General features: G+C 36.2%; 1 pseudogene; it reads right to left on the bottom strand.

Moving 5' to 3' along the window:
* Positions 1-2,658: 2,658 nt before the first annotated feature.
* Positions 2,659-13,806, bottom strand: LOC126595212 (uncharacterized; annotated as a pseudogene).
* Between the last annotated feature and the right edge of the window lie 7,939 nt (positions 13,807-21,745).

Genomic DNA, 21,745 nt, shown 5'->3' with positions numbered 1-21,745 from the left:
ATGCGTCTAGTTTTCAATCAGGTGCGCTAGTCATGGCTCACTGATTTTTGTTTTATTTTTGTGACTTCAAAAATTTTGTGAAGGGGACTTGGAGCAGCTATGAGGGGTTGTCCCCTCTTGACCATTTTAGGGGCTATTTAGGTAAGTTTTATTTCCTTGTGAGAAACTGGAGTCGTGTGGTGTTTGGTTCAGTCAAAGAAAGAAAACAGAAGATCCTAAGTGATCTTAACATAGTGCAACAAGAAATTATGTCTTTCAATAGCAATTCTAATGCTTCAAATGCCTTCTCGGATAAAATTCAATTAGAAACTCAGATAAATGAACAACTTTCTCGAGTTCTTAAGGAGGAAGAAGTAATGTGGGCTAAAAAAGCTAAAGCCAACTGGCTTTAAAATGGCGAAAAAAATACAAGGTTCTTTCAAATGAGTGCTACAATAAGGAAGAAACGAAATGAAATCAACAAAATTCGGGATGACAATGGTTTTTGGTGGTCTAAAGGAGAGGGAATGGAGTAAGTCTTTGAGAATGAATTCAAAATGAGATTCACATGAGGGCAAAATCCCTCCAATGACCAGAGCTGGTCACTCAAACTATGGAGCCATGTATAACAAATGAACAAAATAGTAAATTAACAGCTATACCAATGAATAATGAAATTTGGAATGCTGTTAAAAGTATTGGCTCGCTCAAAGCCCCAGGTCATGATGGGATCCATGCTAGCTTTTATCAGGAGTGTTGGAATACGGTTGGCCCCTCAATGTATAACATGGTAAAGGATTTTTTGTAAATAGTACTAGACTTCAATTGATTAACCATACGAATATTGCTTTAATCCCCAAAGTGGAGTTCCCAGAGATTGTTAGTAATTATCATCCGATAAGTCTTTGTAATGTGAGTTATAAAATTAGGGGTGTGATATCCACACACCCCTTTTTACTTCTCTCACACCTTTTTAGTTTTCTGCCGTCGGATCGAATGAATTGAAGAAGATCAACAGACATAAATTAACAAGGAGTGTGTGAGAAGTAAAAAGGAGTGTGTGGATAGCACACCCCTAAAATTATAACAAAGGTGATGTGTGCCAGATTAAAATCTATCCTTCTGTTGATCCTAAAAACTATCAAGTCTACATGGCGCGCAGGCCGAGTAATTAATAAGCTAACTACGTCCTTCGGTTGTGTGCGAGGCTTGCCAACTCGTTGGCTTAGCTCAGGCAGGGAGTAAAATGTGTTGATGTTACTTTGAGCACGTTGCTGACTTCTCGATCTTGCGACTGCGGCCGAGGAAGGAACATGTTTCGGCCTTCGGGTTCAGAGCCTGAAGATAAGGCTGCTAGTCTTGCGAAGTTCAAGGATCGTCGGCGTCGGGTTCGGTCACGGTGATTATATTCGTAAGAGTATAAGCACGCCGAATATACAGACACAAGTACTCAAAAGAGATGTATATCTTGATAGTGAATGTGGTTTGACCGTCAGAATGTCGAACTCTAAAACTTACTTGTGAATATCTAATCATAAAACAACTCGGCGTTCAATGCGCCGAACCTAATAATCTGTAACACCTCACTTTGCCGAGAAGGCTAGTGAGATGACCTTTGCCAATAAGAACTCGAAAATCCTTCTTAACCAAGACTTGGATAGATAACCAGTAGGCTTCGACGCAATGTTGTTTATCCAAACTGAAGGTGTTCCACGATCGGTTGATTTTACGATAACAGTGATGTTTATCCAAACTGAATATGCCACTGGTTGCTTTCACAGTGCTATTTATCCAAACTGAAGATGTGTCAGTGAGAAAAAGAAAATAAAAATCTCAAGGTTGTTAAGAGGTTTCGCGTAGAGCGAAAGTTTGTGCAAGGCAATTTATGTGTTAAATTGGAAACCCTGAATGATGTGCTCCTTCCTCTATTTATAGCAGCGAAAACCAAGGTTCTAAAAAACGCTAGGCGCTAGTCGGGCGGCGGGCTAGCGCCTAGCGCCTAGGCGGCTAGGCGGGCGCCTAGGCGGCCTAGGCGGATTTAAGTAATTTTTTTGTATATCCTGTGAATAAGTGCATATGGACACTTACAAAACAGGTAGAAAATGTACAAAAGAAATATTTCTTTCAACAAATGAAGTAATTCATATTTTATAATCATATGGTATACTTGAGGACAAGGCAGTGCTTGCAACCACTGAAATGTGATTTCCAATCTTATGTCCAATGAGCATTCTCACTGTTTGTAAGTATGGGAAGACTACAAATGTTGCAATAATACTCCACCATGTTGACAACGTAGTTAGAACAAAGTTGAGCAACCTGGAAACAAATTACAATGCAAGCAAAAGAAACAAACCTCACTTGATAGGTTCAAGCCATGTACATTTGAATCAAACACTAATTCATTCAAGTATGTCCGCCATTACTTCTTTTGTACTAGAACTATGGAAACATTCAAGTCCAACATTACTATGAGTCTATGACACACATACATCTCACATAATCTACTATCGATGAGTCAAATGTACAAATGTTGCACAAACATTTCACATAATTAACATCAATGAGTACGAGTGATGGGCATACATTTTATAGGATATAATTAACAACAATGAGTCAAATGTTCGAATGCTACACATGCAAACACTAACAGAAAAGAAAATCGAGTTACGAAAGTTACTAGGCATCAAACTCTTCTTCACCATATCCCTCCAAGACTCTTTCTGTGTCAGACTCGAACTCAATTTCTTCATCATCTCCTTCTTCTTCTTCCGTGTCCTCATCCGATATAAAATATTCTTCATGAAGTTCTCTTACTTCAACATTTTTAGAACTCCCCCTAGGCTCTAGGGAACTACCTACCTCTGATGTCTCTCCAATTCCTAAGCCAAGCTCAAGTTCTTCATCACCACCCTCCACAATCCATCCTTGAGCCATACTAGCTTCACTTGCAAGTAGTATGTCCACTTTCTTCTCATTCTCTCTTTTCTTCTTATTCATAATCCTTGCATTAAATTGGACATAGACTAAATTATTTAACCTTGTTGTATCTAGTCTATTCCTTTTCTTTGTATGTATACCTTCAAAAGAACTCCAATTTCGTTCACAACCGGATGAACTTGTAGTCAATAAGAGTATCTTTATAGCCATCCTTTGCAAATGAGGCACACTATTTCCATAATTATACCACCATGCAACTAATGAAGAAAAAAAGCACACAATTAGTAATGAAAAATAAGTAGTAAACTCAAATTTAATAAATAAAATAAGCATATGTGAATATTCATACCCGGATTATAGTTTTCATCATTCTCAACGCATCCAAGTTCGGCCAAATGTCTTCCAAATCCACCTTCTTTTACTTTATACTTGTGCATCTCAACGTTTATCACTTGGTTTTGAACCTCATAGTTATCGGGGAAGAACTCAACATAAGTAAAAATTCCCTCCATGACAATTGGATCATGTTGTATGCTTTGATCTTTGAAGAAATAATAAGGGTTGAAGAGGTAGCCCGCCAAATGCAATGGACTATCAAGCCGCTCACGAGCTTTTTCATCAATAATTTGAAGAATTGGTTGATAGTTGGCCTCATTGTTCTTGAATGTCTCTTTAATCTCCATCTTTGCTTTTTGTAGCTCTCCATACAAAAACCCCATTGATGGCTTCTTATCCCCATCCACAATTCGAAGTAGCTTGAATAAAGGTTTAAATACTTTCAAGCAAAGTAAGACCCCACTCCAAAAATGTGAACTCAATATAGTAGCATATGCCGCTTTCCCCTTTGTAGTCTTAACATGTTTGCATTGTTCCCATTCTTCACTAGCAACCATAACCTTCAAGTCTTTTTTCTTATCCATCAAGCTTTGCAATGTGAGGAAAGAAGTTGCAAATCTAGTGACTCCGGGCCTTATTATGTCTCTTTTCTTGGTATGCTTCCTCATCAATGCCAAAGTTTTATGATGTGCATAAATGAAGATGGTGAAAGCCTTTGCCTTGTCAATAACTCCTTTGAACCTAGGGAGATTACCAATCCCTTGAAGCATGAGATTCAAAGTATGAGTGGCACATGATGTCCAAAACATATTCGGCCTCTTTTTCTTCATCATGTTTGCCGCCGCCATATTGTTAGAAGCATTATCGGTTACCACTTGAATCACATTTTGAGGCCCAATTTCTTCAACACACTTGTCAACATATTCAAAGATATATTCTCCGGTGTGTGCTTCACTAGAGCATTCCTTAGAAGAAAGAAATATGGTGCCTTCCTTGCAATTGACACATAAATTCATTATGCTTCTTCTTTTTCGATCACTCCAAGCATCGGTCATGATTGAGCAACCATTCAAAGCCCACTCTTCTTCATGTTTCTTGAGTGACTTTTTTACTCTTTCTACCTCTTCTTTCAATAATGGCTCCCTTAATTCGTATTGGCTTGGAGGTAGGTAACCCGGGCCAAATTGACCAACCGCTTCCATCACACGCTTGAAGCTATCATTATCAATAGCATGGAAAGGAATACCGGCTTCATACACCCATCGAGCCACATATTGATCCACTTGATGTGCTCTTTCCTTCCAAATTGCATCATGGATGTTTTGTTGCCGAGTCTTCTTACTTCCCTCATTTGAAGAATCAGGATTGATGGCGGATGCAAACCTATCCATAGGTCCAAGAGTGCGAGGCCTTTTCCTTGACCCAATCACTTCAATGTCTTCTTCTTCTTGAATTTGTTGAAGTTGCACCTCTTCCCTCACTTCCACATTATGCTTATCCCTTTGTTTCTTCTTATTTTTTGCTTCTTCTAATGCGGCTCTACATTTGGCTTTATCTTCATCCGAAGACTGTGTGCATGCCGCTACATTTCCCCTTATGTTGGCTACATGTTGTTTTAATCTATGTACTCCACCACTAATGATTTTGTTGCACAACGTACATTTCACCTTATCTGTGTTTGTAGGATTTGCCAAGATCCCATATTCCCATCCCACATCCTCCGAGCTACGCTTCAACACATTTTCAGATTGAGAGGAGGACGACATTGCAGTAGATGCTCCAGAAGATGAAGTACCAATCATCATACAAGAAACAATCCTAAAATTCATATAAAATAAACATTACAAACTTTTAGGTCTTAATCTCCCATAAAAAAACTATCACAGTATTTTAACTTATAAGCCAACTCATATTGTTTTGTTTTTCTATTTTGGTCAAAGCACAACGTTTTAAAGTGAGTAAAATGGATCATGCAATGTCAAGATCAATATATCTACTACAATGGCTCAGAACACTGCATCAAAGAGAGTAAAATGGCTCAGAGTCAGAACCCATGCATCAAAGCTAGCAGCAAGAGCAGATAATGATATTGCGATGGGAATCCGACAAAGAATGGTGAATAAGCTAAATGAATCTTCCAAACATACACTTTAGAGAGAACAATGCACACATTCAGAATTTGTTGTATTATTTATGTGCTTAGGATCTTAAAAGAAGTATATGCAAATCAAACAATTCATTACATAAGCGAAAGAAGTATCTCGCAGCAGAGCAGATAAACAGCTTTCCAACCCGTAAATATTTTCGCAGCTATAACTAGTAGCACCTATAAATCACCATCCTTCTAAAGCTAATACATTTTGACATATTTGTAAGGCACACAACCACACACAGCTGCAATGATCCCCATTTACTCCATTCGACTGAAGACAAAAGGCACGGAATACATAAATCCAGAACCCTACCTATTGTATTCCACATATCCAAGTCATTTCTTCTCAGTCAAGTACTTTTAACAAGCCCCACCAATTCACAAACTTACTACAAAACTTGAACCTCCAGTAAGTTTGTCAACTGTTCCCCATTTCCCTACAAATATTTTGAGGTGAATTTTATGCTAACCTGGATTTTTATCCTCTGACCACATATAAAATTTACCACCTTTATAAAAGATTATACATGGACATTACCTCTACATCTCTCCCACTCTCTTCAATTATTTCCAATAATTGTTTTCTTTCTTCAACTGTAACTTGTTACCGTAACCTATACATACATACCTCGTACTTTCCAGACCTTTAGCTCAATCATTCATATATGAATCATATATAGTATATACAATACGGTCACAATCTCATAAAGTCGGCCATTGCACCAAATCCTTGTGAAAACAAATGTGTCAAAACTTATAAACTTGCAAAGGCATTACCTGATTGTAGTCTCCTTGTTAAGTACTTCCCAAATTAATCTTTTAAACCGTTCCACCTCCTTACTGTTAAGGTATCCAGCAACCTAAAAAACAGAAGCATGAGTTCTTCCATATCGATTCACAAACAAAAAATAGAAGCAACAATCAATCACATACAAATCCAAATCACTATACAGACTACCGAGTGGGCTATGATGAAAATGTTCTTTGCTGGGCAGGTGGTGTAACTTTCAGGATCTCTGCTTTAATCTTTCATTAAATTCCCCCCCCTTAATTATCAGACTTGGAAAATGAGGTCAACAGTCATGAACCAAGAATGAAACTTTTCACAATAACTATGAAATTAAAAGTCCAACAATGTAGCATGCAAGATTAATTCTTATTATCATCAAATATTTTGGGCACCAACCTTAAATTTATGAACGTATAGTGAATGGGCAGACACCATTTGACAAAAACAATTCAGAAAATTGAAAAATAAGAATAAGAAAGCAATGGCCGCATTATCTGCATACCTCGGGCTCGGAGTCGTCGATATTTGATAGGCTTTCTAAGACTAAGAGACATCGCAGGTGACGGAAGAAGAGATGAAGTGGACGAACGACGAAGTGGCTGTCGACGAGAGTTCTTGGTTTCTGAAATTAGGGTAGCTGTAGGGCACGGGAAGAAACTTAGAATCTAAATTAGAAGTTAGAATATAATAAACTTAAAAAAAAAAAAAAAACAAAACCGCCCAGCTCCGCCCAGCCGCCCAGCTCCGCCTAGCCCGCCTAGCCCGCCTAGAGCCCGGCTGATTTTTCAAGCCGATTTGCAAGAAAACGCCTCGGATGGTGCCCACCCAGCGCCTAGGCGGCCGCCTAGGCCGTTTTTTAGAACACTGGCGAAAACCCCTATGGTCGAACTAGAGATATATTAGGATTATAACTCCTCAACCCAATCTGATTAAACTTCGACCAATCCTAATCTCCATAGGACTTTGAACTAAACCTTCAAACAAACTAGGTTCATCTCCTAATCCCAAGTACTTCAACTTTGAGACTCCTTATTATACCAGGATTCGACTACTTCACCTTTATCTGAAATAATCTTCTTCAAAGCAGGATTCGGCCAACCTCAACAAGGCCGGCCCTGACAAGATTCTAAATAAACACCATTGGGTTGGGAATATTTCTAAGCTCAACCCAAAATAACATTTTGTGTCCAAACACCTTCCTATATGCATTTCTCCTAACCAGGGAGAGTTTACGCTGGGAATATCTATTCAAGATAATATTTTAAATTGCTCATGAATTGTTTACAAGTTTTAATAGGAATAAGGGAAGAGCAGGGGATCTTGCCATTAAACTTGACTTGGAAAAGGCTTATGATTTGCTTAACTGGGGTTATATCAAGTGTGTTGATGCACAAAATTAGTGGGGACTTTGGTACAACAGAAAATGTTAAGTTTGTGACCTTCGCTAGATTGCTCTAGTCACTAGTGTGGATAAGTATGTAAATGGATAAGGGCAGGGCAGCAAACATAAGATTACGTGGTTCACCTAGATTGGCTACGTCCACGGAGTAGAGGAGTTCTCATTAATTGTGAAGGGTTTACACAAGTACATAGGTTCAAGCTCTCCTTTAATAAGTACTAGTGAATGATTTAGTACAAATGACATTAGGAAATATTGTGAGAGAATGATCTATATTTATAGAAAAGAGTTTCTAGTTTCATTCTGACATTGACACGTGTCATGTTGTGATTGGCTTCTGATGTTGACAGTGTCGCGCTATGATTGGCTTCTGATGTCGACACGTGTCGCGTTGTGATTGGCCTCCTGGTTGGAGGGAAACTCTTCTGGGTCCTTGACGGTATAACGTTGATTGGTGCTCAGTAGTTTCGGGATTGGTCAAGTATGGTACAAACAAAGTGTGTTTTGGATAGGTTTGAATTTTGCCAAAGATGGGTCAGTCTAGTTATGAAGTATTTCTTCGACTTATTCTCTATCAATATTAATGGTGAACCTCATGGATATTTTACTGCAAGCAGAGGCATAAGACAAGGTGACCCTCTATCTTTGTATATTTTCATCCTTTGTATGGAACCTTTAATCAAGAGATTAAATGAATTAGCAAATACTCCTAAATCCCGTATTGGTTTACTTACCTCCCAATTTGGCTACAAGGTTTCAATTTTAATCTTTGAGGATGATTGTCTCATTTTTATCAAAGCTACTACTAAGGGTGCCAGGAATGCTATGGATGTATTAAATAAGTTTGTTACTGCTTTGGGGCAGCAAATAAATTTTAATAAATCATCTCTATATTTTTCTTCAAATACTAACAGTTAAACTAGAAATGAGATTGTAAATATTCTTCACATTCAGCATAAATCTACCATTGGGAAATACCTTGGAATACATAACATTGTTTTTTGGAAGGATCATTTGAATCGAAGTGAGCTAATCAGAAGGGTTAAGCAGAAGTTGGCAGGTTGGAAGGCTAATACCCTTTCTAAGGCTAGGAGACTCACTCTTATTCAAGCAAACCTTATAGGTATGCCTAATCACATAATGTCTTGTTTCAAGTGCCCTAAGAAGTTAACTAGTCAATTAAATAAGCATTCCAGACAGTTCTTTTGGGGTAATACTCACAAGTGTAATCCAGTAAGTTGGAATGAAGTTTGCAGACCTAAACAAGCGGGTCGCTTAGGCATTATAAATATTGACCACTTTAATAGAGTTTGCCTTGCTAAACTGGGATGGAAAGTTTTATTTGATAAGGATAGCTGGTGGGCAAACGTAGTTAGAAGGAAATACCTTAGGAATGAGAACTTTTTGGAGACTAAAGTAAAACAACATCATTCAGTTGCTTGGAAAGGTATACTGGGATCAAGGGATATAATCTTAAAGGGTATGAGATGGGTGGTCGGTGATGGCTCATAACTGGGTTTTTTCTCACCCCATTTTCCATCTCATACCAGAAAACCAATTTCATAGTATTAAGTGGGATACAAAAGTGGTTGAATTTTTAGTTAATGGTCAATGGGATAGAAACAAGCTTCATAATGTTATAAATATTGATATTGTTAATAAGATTTGTGACATCCCTCTCCCTCTTAATAATGTCACCGACACTGCTGTTTAGGGCCCTAATCCTAATGGAAATTTCTCGGTGAAGTCCGTGACTTGGCTCAAAATAGAGGAATTAAACACATCTCCAACGCAAATGCTTATTAATAGGATCTGGAAGCAAATTATGCCTCCAAAGATTAAGTTGTTTGCCTGGACTCTGGTCAAGGGTAGATTACAAACTAGTAAACGTCTTAGCAAGTTTTTACCCAATGTAAATAACCAGTGCCTGATGTGTCATAACCAAGAGGAAGATCAAGACCATCTTTTTCTTCATTGCTAGTATGCCAAGCAGGTCTGGACCTGTTAAAATGAGTTTCATTTATCTAATATTGCCAACAACCTCAAAGAAATGATTGGTTAAATACTTTGCCACACGAAGGAAAAAATGAAGTTAGCTGTTTAAGTAAAGCTTTGGCTATTTGTTGGCAAAGCTGGAATGATAGGAATGCAAGTATATTAAAAAATGAGAAACCTATACAATACCGATATGTTATTAAAGCCCTGTCAACGGCTAAAGATTATTTCAAAGAGAATGTTAATCTTAATAAGAATTTTGAGGCAGTCATGAAAGATATATTGATTAAATGGCAGTGCCCTCTTGCTTTGTATGTTAAAAAAAATTTGACGGGTCTATTTCAAACTCTACGGCTGCTGGAGGATTCGTGGTTAGAAATTGGGATAGTAAACCTATCCTAGCTGGTGTTATGAACTTTGGCTCTGTGAACATTGATGTTGATGATGCGTTGGCACTCCGTGAAACGCTAATTTGGGCAAAGAGAAGGGATTGGAGATATGTTTTGGTAGAAGGTGATTCAAAACTTGTCATCGGTGCAATCTGTGGTGCTTGTGATGTGCCTTGGAACCTAAAACCAATTATTGAGGATATCAGATGGTGTGCAAAAAGCTTTCAGGACATTAGATGGAGCCATATTTTTAGGGAGGCAAATTTTGTTGCGGATGCTTTGACGTCTATTGGACTAAATAGTTCGAATCTTTGTATTTGGGATGGTTGTCTCCCTTTGGATGCTCATCTGGCTTTTCGCTTTGACTGTATTGGCACTGGTTGTGTAAGGGGTTTTTCTGTCTAATATATGCTTTTTTCTATATAAAAAAAATGTCAAATTTTAAACATACAAATTAAATTTGAAGGGTTATGTGACAGTCTGAAGTTTTGTATAGTATTTTGTTCCAACTGAAATGTGAAATACAAATCTCATTTTTATCTCCTTCTAAGTTGTGTTTGTTGAACTATAAATATTAAAAATTGATAGTCATCATATTCTGAAAGCTAGCCCAAAGTTTAATATTGGATGCGAGCCCATCGATTAAGACACTCAAGAACTGAATTTGATACCAACGTCAAATTAGGCATCAAGGGCCTAGACGTTTTTCCACGTCAGAAATGAAGCATCTGTTGGATAATTTTTTTTTTACCGTTGAATATCTACTTGGCATTTTTAATATTTTCTTTAGAGATGTTCCTAGATGTCTACTTTGGCAAGAAGTTTTGGGTTAACTTTCATGTTTTTTATAGTTTTTTTTCTTTTATCAGATGATTTGTACATCTAAATTTTTAGTATTTTTGGATGACGAAAGTGAAATGGAAATTGTTTAGGGTGTAGAGGTCATAGGTTGTATATTGGTGTTTAAAATAATCATTGAAAATAGTGATATAAAATAAGGGCCCTAAAATAAGTAACAAAATAGTTGCTTAGAAAGTTTTTTTTCTTCTAAACAAACATTATTATATATACAAAGGGTAGGAGAGTGAACTAAGCATCACAATGAACTAGCAATAATATTATTCAAAATCGATTTGGCGAGACTTTTTGTCACATAAGATTATGACAGCTTTTCCTATTTACACAGTATTTTGTACCCCAAAAGTTAGCATGTGATTCGTTCTTCAACTCTCTGCAAACAATACATATATTGGCGTGTTTGCTCTCCGTCTGAAAAAAAAGAAGAAAATGATAACCAAATGCACTACAAAACTAAAACTACAAATCCATTATGTCACCTTTTTCCAATCTTGATTTAAAATTACGACTAAACGAAATGCATACTATCACAATCGGATACATACTTGAGAACGATTATTACTCATCTTACTATTTCACAACATAATAAGTAAATCTTTTTATTTAAAGTTGAACCGTTGAATGCTCTCCAAATGGATCTGAGCTTCTTCTTATTGAACTAAAGATGGTAAATACCAATATTAAACTAAACATGGTAAATACCAAAAATATATATGACAATATTTGAGAATTTCTTATATATTCATTAATCTCCAAAGTGGAGTATATATAGGAGTTACAATTGGTATTACATATGTATTTCACCAATGTGGGACAATAAACTACTATTTACACTATAACTAATATATAACTCGCAACACTCCCCCTCAAGTTGGTGCAAAGATGTCACGCATGCCCAACTTGTCAAGCGAGTTGGAAAACACACTATTAGACACAGCCTTAGTAAGAGCATCAGCAAGTTGATCTTCAGATCTCACAAACGGAAACATAATAATTTCAGCATCCAATTTTTCCTTAATGAAATGTCGATCAATCTCCACATGTTTTGTTCGATCATGTTGCACTGGATTATGAGCAATCTCAATAGCAGCCTTGTTATCACAATGAAGTTTCATAGCACCTTTGGGGTTAAACCCAAGATCTCTCAACAGTTTTTTTCAACCACAACAACTCACATACACCATGCGACATACCACGAAACTCAGCTTCTGCATTTGACCTAGCCATCACTTTTTGTTTCTTGTTTCTCCAAGTAACTAAATTACCACCCACAAACGTAAAGTATCCAGATGTAGATCGCCGATCAGTGATAGAACCTGCCCAATCTGCATCTGTATACCCTTCGACATTCAAATGACCATTCTTGGAGAAAAACATGCATCTGCCAGGAGCCATTTTCAAGTACCTCAAAAAACGGGTTACTGCATCCATATGAGCTTCACTAGGTGAGTGCATAAACTGACTTACCACACTAACTGCATAAGCAATGTCAGGGCGAATGTGAGACAAATAAATTAATCTCCCCACAAGCCTCTGATACCGTTCCTTATGAGTAGGAACTTGATCTGGAAATAAGCCCAGACGATGATTCTGCTCAATCGGAGTATCAACAGGTTTGCAATCTAACATACCTGTTTCAACTAACAAATCAAGAACATATTTCCGTTGAGACAGAAAAATACCATGCTTGGATCGTGCAACCTCGATTCCAAGAAATTACTTCAATTCACCCAATTCTTTGATCTCAAACTCAGTAGCTAGGTACTTTTAAAGACGTTGTATCTCATTCTGGTCATCACCAGTCACTATCATGTCATCAACATAAATAATCAATGCAGTTAGCTTACCATTTTGTCGCTTTAGAAACAAGGTATGATCTGAATGACTCTAAATATACCCAAACTTCTTCATTGAACTTGTAAACCTCCCAAACCACGCTCTAGGAGATTGTTTCAAACCATACAAAGCCTTTCGTAACCTGCATACAACACCTTTTTCAGGAGATGTTCCAATACTAGGTGGGAGATCCATATACACTTCCTCCTTAAGATCACCATGAAGGAAAGCATTCTTAACATCAAACTGCAACAAAGGCCAATCCTGGTTTGCTGCTAAGGACAGAAGAACACGTACAATATTAAGTTTGGCAACAGGAGCAAATGTCTCCTAATAGTCCACCCCATAGGTTTGAGTATAACCCTTAGCAACTAATCTAGTTTTATACCAGTCAATAGAACCATCTGCTTTGTGCTTAATAGTAAACACCCATCTACATCCAACGGCTTTTTTCCGTTTGGTAAAGGAACCAAATCCCAGGTAGAATTCTTTTCCAAAGCTTCCATCTCAACTTGCATGACATTAACCCACTTAGAGTCAGATAAGGCATCTTGCAATTTGTTGGAATTGATACACTAGATAACTGACATATGTAAGATGCATATGGTTTGGATAAACGATGAGTAGACACATAATTGTTGATAGGATATTTGGCTTTGGCATGCACATCAGGCTCATATTGTACTTTAGGTTTTCCACGATTAGCTTGTGAAGGCAACTGATAAGTAGAAGAATTGTTAGAATTTACCTCATGTATGCCACCATCTTGTACCAAACTGTTAGAAGAATTATCATTGGACGAACCATCATCAAGCAACTCGTTAGACATATCAGCAGCAGACAACCGATCATTAGAAGGCAATTCATCAGACATACTAACAGGCAACTCGCTAGGCACATCTGATCTATCGTCAGTAGAAATAGTTGCGGGAATAACAGGTGACCGATCACTATCTGTAGTCGACTTATCAGTATCACGCAACATAATAGGTTATGTTCCCAACTCTGCCTGTAACACATCATCCATACCATCTCTTCGAATCTGTACTTCACTCCCCCTCTCCCCCTGAAGTGGAGAGTCGGAAGAGAGCTTCACAAAATACGAAACTTCCTTATGGAATGTGACATCCATGGTAATATAAGTTTTTTAAGCCGGAGGATGATAACACTTATAGCCTTTCTGATTGTTAGCATAACCAATAAAGACACACCGGAGAGCACATGCATCAAGTTTACTCCACTGATAAGAGTAGACATGCACATACACAATACACCCAAACACTTTTGAAGGAAGCTTTGATACAGAAACAAGAGAAACATGTTGTTGTAGCACATCGAACAGTGTTTGAAAATCAAGAACCCTATTTAGAACACGATTGATCAAATACACAGCAGCCAAAACAGCATGACCCCACAAATGATTAGGAACACATTTATCCAACATCAAGGAGCGAGCAACTTCCATTATTTGACGATTCTTCCGTTCGGACACACCATTTTGTTGGGGTGTAAACGGAGTAGTCGTCTGGTGAATAATACCATGATCACGAAAAAAACATGCCAAAGTGTGATTCACATATTCTCCCCCGTTATCAGACCTGAAGACCTTAACTTTGGTCTGAAACTGAGTAGACACCATTGTACAAAATTCTTGAAGAAGTAACGGAACATCACTCTTATTCTTCATCAAGAACACCCAAGTTAACCGAGTACAATCATCAATAAAAGTAACAAACTAACGGAATTCATTATAAGTAACTTTCGCTGGACCCTTCACATCAGAATGTATCAAATCAAATGGCAAAATAGCTTTAGAATCACTTACAGAAAATGAAGCACGATGACTTTTAGCCATGACACATGTGTCATACTTAAACTCTGAATCCATACAAGTGCGAAACAAAGAAGGAAATAGATGTTTCATATAACTGAATAATGGATGTCTCAATCGTCGATGCCACAACCAAATTTGATGTCTGTCATCCACTTTAGCACTTAAAACTTGATGATTATTTGAACCATAAACAACAGTATCCTTCATAGTCAAGATGTACAAACCCCCTATTCTTTTACCATGATCAATTATCTTCTGAGTTTGAATATCTTAAAAATAACAATACGTAGGGTAGAGGTGAGCAGAACAATATAAGGTATCAAGAAGTTTTCCTACCGACAAAAGATTGCACTTAAGATCAGGAAGAAGTAAAGTACGGACCAATGATAAGGTTGGAGTCAGAGAGATGATGCCTTCACCCTTCACAGGGGAATGTGCTCCATTTGCATTAGTAACATACGGATCACGAACATAGTCACATAATTCATCAAACACTCTAGGGTCACTAGTCACATGATCAGTGGCCCCAGTATCTATTATCCATTTATTTGTTCCACCAAGATGCATAACAGCACTATGATTATATTAAGCCATTGAACAAAAATCACGAACAATAAAAGCACAAAAGATACGCAGCGGAATGAAAACAATTTACCAGAGACTGTAGCAAGCACTGTTTACGGCACTGTAGCAGAGCTATTCACGGCACTGTAGCAATCACTGTTTACGGCACTGTAGAGGACCACTGTTCATGCACTGTACTGTAGCGCGCCACTATTCACTTTTTTTTTTTTTAATGAAGGAAATCACGAAAAATGTGGACACAAAATTAAAGCACACAGGTCACCAAAAACGAACTGCTCTGATACCATATTGAACTAAACATGGTAAATACCAATATTAAACTAAACATGGTAAATACCAAAAATATATATGACAATATTTGGGAATTTCTTATATATTCATTAATCTCCAAAATGGAGTATATATATGAGTTACAATTGGTATTACATATGTACTTCATTAATGTGGGACAATAAACTACTATTTACACTCTAACTAATATATAACTCGCAACACTTCTTGGTCTTTCAAAAGTCATCCAGCCAGTCTCATCTTCTAATGTTGTAGAAAACCATCATTACACAAGTTAAAAAATACTGTTCATTAACAATGTTTTGACAGAAAAGCCCTTCATTTTCTGCCTATTTCCTGTGTTTTTATTTATTTTATTTATTTTTTATGTAAAAGAACAAAATTATGAATTTGCCCTTCACTACCTCTTGGCTGGGGTGCTCACACGTGTTTAAGAGGAACGCGTGGAAATCTCTATGGTCGTAGAAGGGAAAGGGATGAACATGCCCTTCATTTTCCATTTGCTTCAAGTACAAATCTCTCGACTTCTCTCCCTCCTAAACCTAAACCATCGCCGCTATCTTCTTGCTCAAAAACCACGAACCACAAGCTCTTTTCGGCAACGTTATTCCTCTTTCAACGAAACTCTTTCAATCAAACTTTTTCAACAAAAAAAACTACCGTCAATTCTATAAATTGTTAACTCACCACTTCCCGAAGACTATTCCCAAACAATGAATTACCAAGTATGAAAAGCTAAAACAAATGTTATCTTAAAAAGAAGAGTTGTCTGAATCTGATTGAAATGACTCGAAAACACATTTTGGTCACAAATGTTTCAATTTTACCGATTTGATAAGTGCAATTTAGTCCGTTTGCAGTTTTTTGTCGCTAACGTTACCAAATTCACGGTTTAGGGCTTACGTTTTTAGGGGGCTTACATTATTCTAATAAAACAATAAGTTATCAAATTTAATGATAAAATAACATATTTCAACGTCCATAAAAAAATGTATTCGAGAAGGTTTAGAAGGCTTTTATGTGTTCATTAAAATAAAATAAAACATGATTTCTTCTATTCTAGGATTCGGTTCAATTTATTGTTGAAACTGAATACCGAATCAAAGTTACTATGCGGTTCGGTTCAGTTTAGTTTTTTTTTTTCGATAGTTTTATCGGTTTGATTTAGCTTAGGTTTATTTTATTTTATTTTTCCTGAAACTCTTTTGCACACCATATCAATTCAGAAAAAGAATACCAAGTTAAATAAGTACTAACGTTGCAGCGTGCAGGGTACACTATATCACTAATGTATGCATTGTTGAAACTTCAAAGGAGGGCAGATGCACATATATTTCATTACAAAAAATGAGGACAAATGCATATACATGTTCCATTACCAAAAATGATAAAACAATTTAAAGAAGAAAAAAAAGATACTAATAATTGTATCAAGCTAAGCTTGCATGAATAACCAAACAAAAATGCAACTAGGCAGAAGTCTTATTCAAATGTATGCACTGACCTCAAATAAAAAAATAGGGATCGCCGGCTCGGCAATGCGACCTTGGGGATGAGACAACAAAACACTATTTTATAATGCATGGTCATAGAAGGCACTGACCTCAAATAATTATAGTGTAAAAAAATAAACCTTAATAATTGTATGCAATGATAAATTAACATGGAATCCATTTCATACCGTGTATTAGTTAAGCAATTAGCACGATACTATCTGCTTTGGACCTCATCACTCTTTCACGGTTTTGTTTCTGAGAACTCACACGAGAACTTCCCAATGGGTCACCCATCCTAGGATTGCTCTCGCGCGAACTCGCTTAACTTCGGAGTTCCAATGGAACCCGAAGCCAGTGAGCTCCTAAAATGCCTTGTGCTAGGTAGAGATGAGAATATACATATAAGGCTTACATGATCCACTCCCCTGGACGATATGAGATGTTACAATCCACATCCCTTAGGGGCCCGACGTCTTCGTTGGCACACATCCGGCCAGGTATTGGCTCTGATACCAAATTATCACATCTCAGGCTCGATTCCGCCATAGCACGATATTGTCCGCTTTTGGCCCCGACCACGTCTTCACGGTTTTGTTTCTGGGAACTCACACGAGAACTTCCAAGTGGGTCACCCATCATGGGATTGCTCTTGCACGAACTCACTTAACTTCGGAGTTCCGATGAATCCAAAGCCAGTGAGCTCCCAAAAGGCCTCATGCTAGGTAGAGATAAGAATATACATATAAGGCTTACAGGATCCACTCCCCTGTACGACTTGGGATGTTACATTAATAACATCATTAATTATTTGAATAATAAAATATTTTTATTTTTAAATATATTCCTTTAGTGTTAAAAATGTTAAAATTAGTATATTTATATTTATGGCTAAATTTTTTATCATATATTTTTATTTTTAGTTTGTACCTCTTTTTAATTTTTCTTTTAATTTTTAATTTGTACCCATATATTAGTTTCTTTTTGTGCCCATATTTTTTAAAGTTTTATTTGTGTTTGTACCCATTTGTATACGGTCACGTGATATTGTATATTTAGTCAATTATAGAAAAATTACATATGGTATATTTATGTTTTATGCCTAAACTCTGTATCATATATTTATATTTTTAGTTTGTACCCACTTTTAATTTGCAACATTTTTTAAAATTTATCATATTTTCTTTTTAGTTTTATTTTGTACCCATGTATTAATTTCTTTTAGCGCCTATATTTTTTTTTAAATTCTTTTGTACTCATAATTTTTTTAATCTTTTATATGTACCCTAATTTATTTTGTAATGTGCCCATTCTTCTTTATTAATGTACCACTTTTTTATATGTGAAATATACCAATTTTTTTTGTAAAATGTACCAATTTTTTAACACTATGGATACATTCTTTTGCCATTTATTATTTCTTATTTTTACATAGTTTTTATCCATTTATTCAATCAAAATGTTTGAATTTTTTTATTGTAACTGTTTCTAATAGTATTATAATGAGGGATTTTAAATTTATAGGATTATAAATCTCATAAAATATCAAACAATTAATGTCAAAACAATAAAAATATAAATATTAATTGTAATATAATGAGGTGTACAAAGTCAAGGGACTTTGATCAAACTTTAAATATCATTAAGATTTTAGTCAATTGATGTTAAGGACTAAGGATCGCATACAAAGTATTTTTTTTTTATTGAATTTGGTTTGGTTTTTCTTCGATGGTTTATCTCGACTTCGGTTTAATGTTCGGTTTTATTTTTTTCGATATCTGGTTTTTCAAACCCACCGCTAGTTCTACCCAACAACTTGAAGCTGCGTTTCTCAGAAAGTTCAGAAAACTTTGACTGGAATAGTCGTCGAGCTTTATGCATGCACACGAGAAGCTTCTCCAATTAATGACGATTAGCTTCTAAATCTGTAATAACAACTATTAATTAATATATGTGATATAAGAGTATTGATAGGGTTTGTGTTAAAAATAGAAGTATTGTGATTATCATAAAAGGAAATGATAATATCGTATTAGAAAAGAAGTATTGTTATGGTTCAATTCTCGCTAAAGACAAATTCAAACGAAATAAATTATTATAACTAGCTCATGTAAATACATGTCATGACATTACATGTACCAGATAGTTTACCGATTATGTATGCTTCATCTTAATTTGATTAGAAAAGTTTTTATAAAAATTGAGGAAGCACCAAATTGTTTCCAAGAATAAATTGTTAGCAGACTAGCACGCTATGTCCGTTGTGAAAGTATGGATATAATATAGGGTCAAGTAAACATCAGATGGCATCATTTGATACGTAGGCAATGACGATCAGTTGATAATTCCCTAAGAATATATGTGCTTGCAATTTGGGCAATGACTATCCGTTGATAATTCCATAAGAATATGTGTGCATGCAATTTGTTGACTAGGTGATATAACACACACGCATATCTCAGTTTTGCCTAGCTAAATGCAACTTTAGTAATTGAAATGTCATGCAATTGGATTGATCACTATCTTTCACTCGATTGAAAAGATGGACATTGGGTATTTGGAAATTATATATATGTACTTCTTTATCGATCTGATATTTACAAATATTGATGTTTCTTCAGTAAAAGTTAAGTCATAGCCTTTTTATTTTTTTATTTTTTTAGTCAAGTGATAGCGTTAGTAAGTTAAATGTTAAATTAGTTACCGACAGGATTTAAACCTACGCCATCGTGCAACGGCACAACACATTTTCATCACTGTGGTAAAAGACCACTTGCAAGTCACAACTTTTAGTTTTTGATATTTTCACTGATACTTCTACACACAATGTATATTTAAATGGAACAATTAAGCTCGGGTTGAAGAAATAAAATTCGACAAAAAAAATATCAGTAAAAATTAATAAGAGAGATATAATTGTATAACTCAAGCCGTTTTCAAATTTGTGTATAATCTTTCTTTATTGGAAGAATTAACGGAACTCACGTGCAGTATAGAAGTGTAAAACGAGTAAACAACCATACAAAGAAAATTATTCTGCCTAAGAGGCGTTAGACAAGAATTTTTAGAACAGTCAAAATGACTAAAAAAATTAAACTACGAACATTTGAATCCCACTTTGTCCTTGATGTTGATGTAATCTCTATTCTCTAATACATCATTCAAATTTCACCATGCCATCAACTTATCTACAATTTTAGAACTCGTCAATTCAAACTAAGGAGACAAAAGTCACCAAAACCAATACTCATCTACGTACATGTGGATGCAAATTTCCGCCTTCTTCTTCTTGGACAAAATTGCACCTACAAAACAATTAACACCTTAAGGTCAAGGCCAAGAGCCTCACGCGCCCACGATGAATGGGGGGCTTTGGCAGAAGAACCTTCGATGCCAAAGTTAGAATTTAGAAAGAAAAAGTATTTAGAGAGTTTTTGGAGTTTTGCAAGAGTGTGGACCTAGCTTTTTAGAGAGAATGGAGTCCTATTTATAGAGCATGACCAGCCCTCTTTGGAAGAAAGAGTGGCCGGCCCTTAGGTATTTTTAGGGGTGTAATGGATGATTTAATTGGTGATTAATGAATTAATTAGGAATTAATCCATTAGTTAGCCAATTAACCTCTACTTAAATGGAATGTAATGAAGGTTATAAAATAATTACCTAAGATGAGGATGGATGAGAATATCTTTGAATTTGTTACATATTTTGGACACTTTTGACATGATTGATGGATGATTGTCCGCTGCTCGCGCGTAGGAATCCTGGTATGCCTCAAGGGTATTTTTGTCCTCTTCTACCCAAAAATCCACGTGTCGCATTGTGATTATTTTTGGCTCCACAGTACACATATAACTTTTCTATGTACAATACATGTCCACAAGAGTGCGTGCATAGTTTACATAATTTAGTGTATTTAATTAGCAAAGTGTTGAATTGTCCTAACCGTTAAAATCTTTTTGTTCATTAGAGTGCATTTTGAGTTCAAACTCTCTTCCTTTCTTTTAGTGTAAATTAGTGTATAATTCCACTTGTAATAATAATTAAAAAAAATAGCAACGCAAGTTTATGTAAATAAATTTAACATGATATGGTAAACTAGTGTATAATACCACTTAGAATAAACAGAGACTTAACGAGCCCCGAATCCTAAAGGCTAGTTCCATCTCCCTCGAATACCGTCCATGAAATACGGTACCAATGCAGCATGCTCTATACGTTGGCCCCCTTAAGCCTGAGGTAATTTGGCTGCGTACGTAGCTGGTTAGGTTTGCAGCATTATTTGATGAAACATGCCATGCATGCACCCTTTATGTTAGTACAGTACTATCATATTTACATCCTTTAATAGCAGTTCGGCAGACTATAGTGGTCAAAGAACTTATGAACTGGTCATAATTAAAGATCCCAAATATAACATTAAGGCCACACTAGTCGATTAACGAAACTCAAAAAACGGTTGAATGTTATAAATAGGCAAAATTTATAGAGAGATAACCTTTACTCGGTGAAGGAACGAAGCAGTTGCAGAGTAATATACCGACACAAGCTGTTGCAGAGGAAGTAATGTATATTATTGCTATTAGATATATTTCTCTTTTCTTTCTTCTTCTCAATCACTAATCTTTGCACAATTGAATTGCTCTATTTATAGAGCTACTTCAATGGAAAATTACAAAACATTACTATTTAGCTTATGAGTATATAGTACACATGTGATACTTTACTATACACATTACTATACACATGTGGGCAAACATACCCATCATTTACAACACTCCCCCTTGGATGCCCACATATCAACATCAGTTGCCTCATTAAAACCTTGCTTGGAAAAACCCTGTGGGAAAAAACCATAGCGAAGGAAAAAG

Source organism: Malus sylvestris, chromosome 13 (assembly GCF_916048215.2).
Source record: "Malus sylvestris chromosome 13, drMalSylv7.2, whole genome shotgun sequence".
Taxonomy (NCBI): Eukaryota; Viridiplantae; Streptophyta; class Magnoliopsida; order Rosales; family Rosaceae; genus Malus; species Malus sylvestris.
The sequence above is the reverse complement of the archived record's forward strand: the minus strand, read 5'-3'. Positions and strand labels throughout refer to the sequence as shown.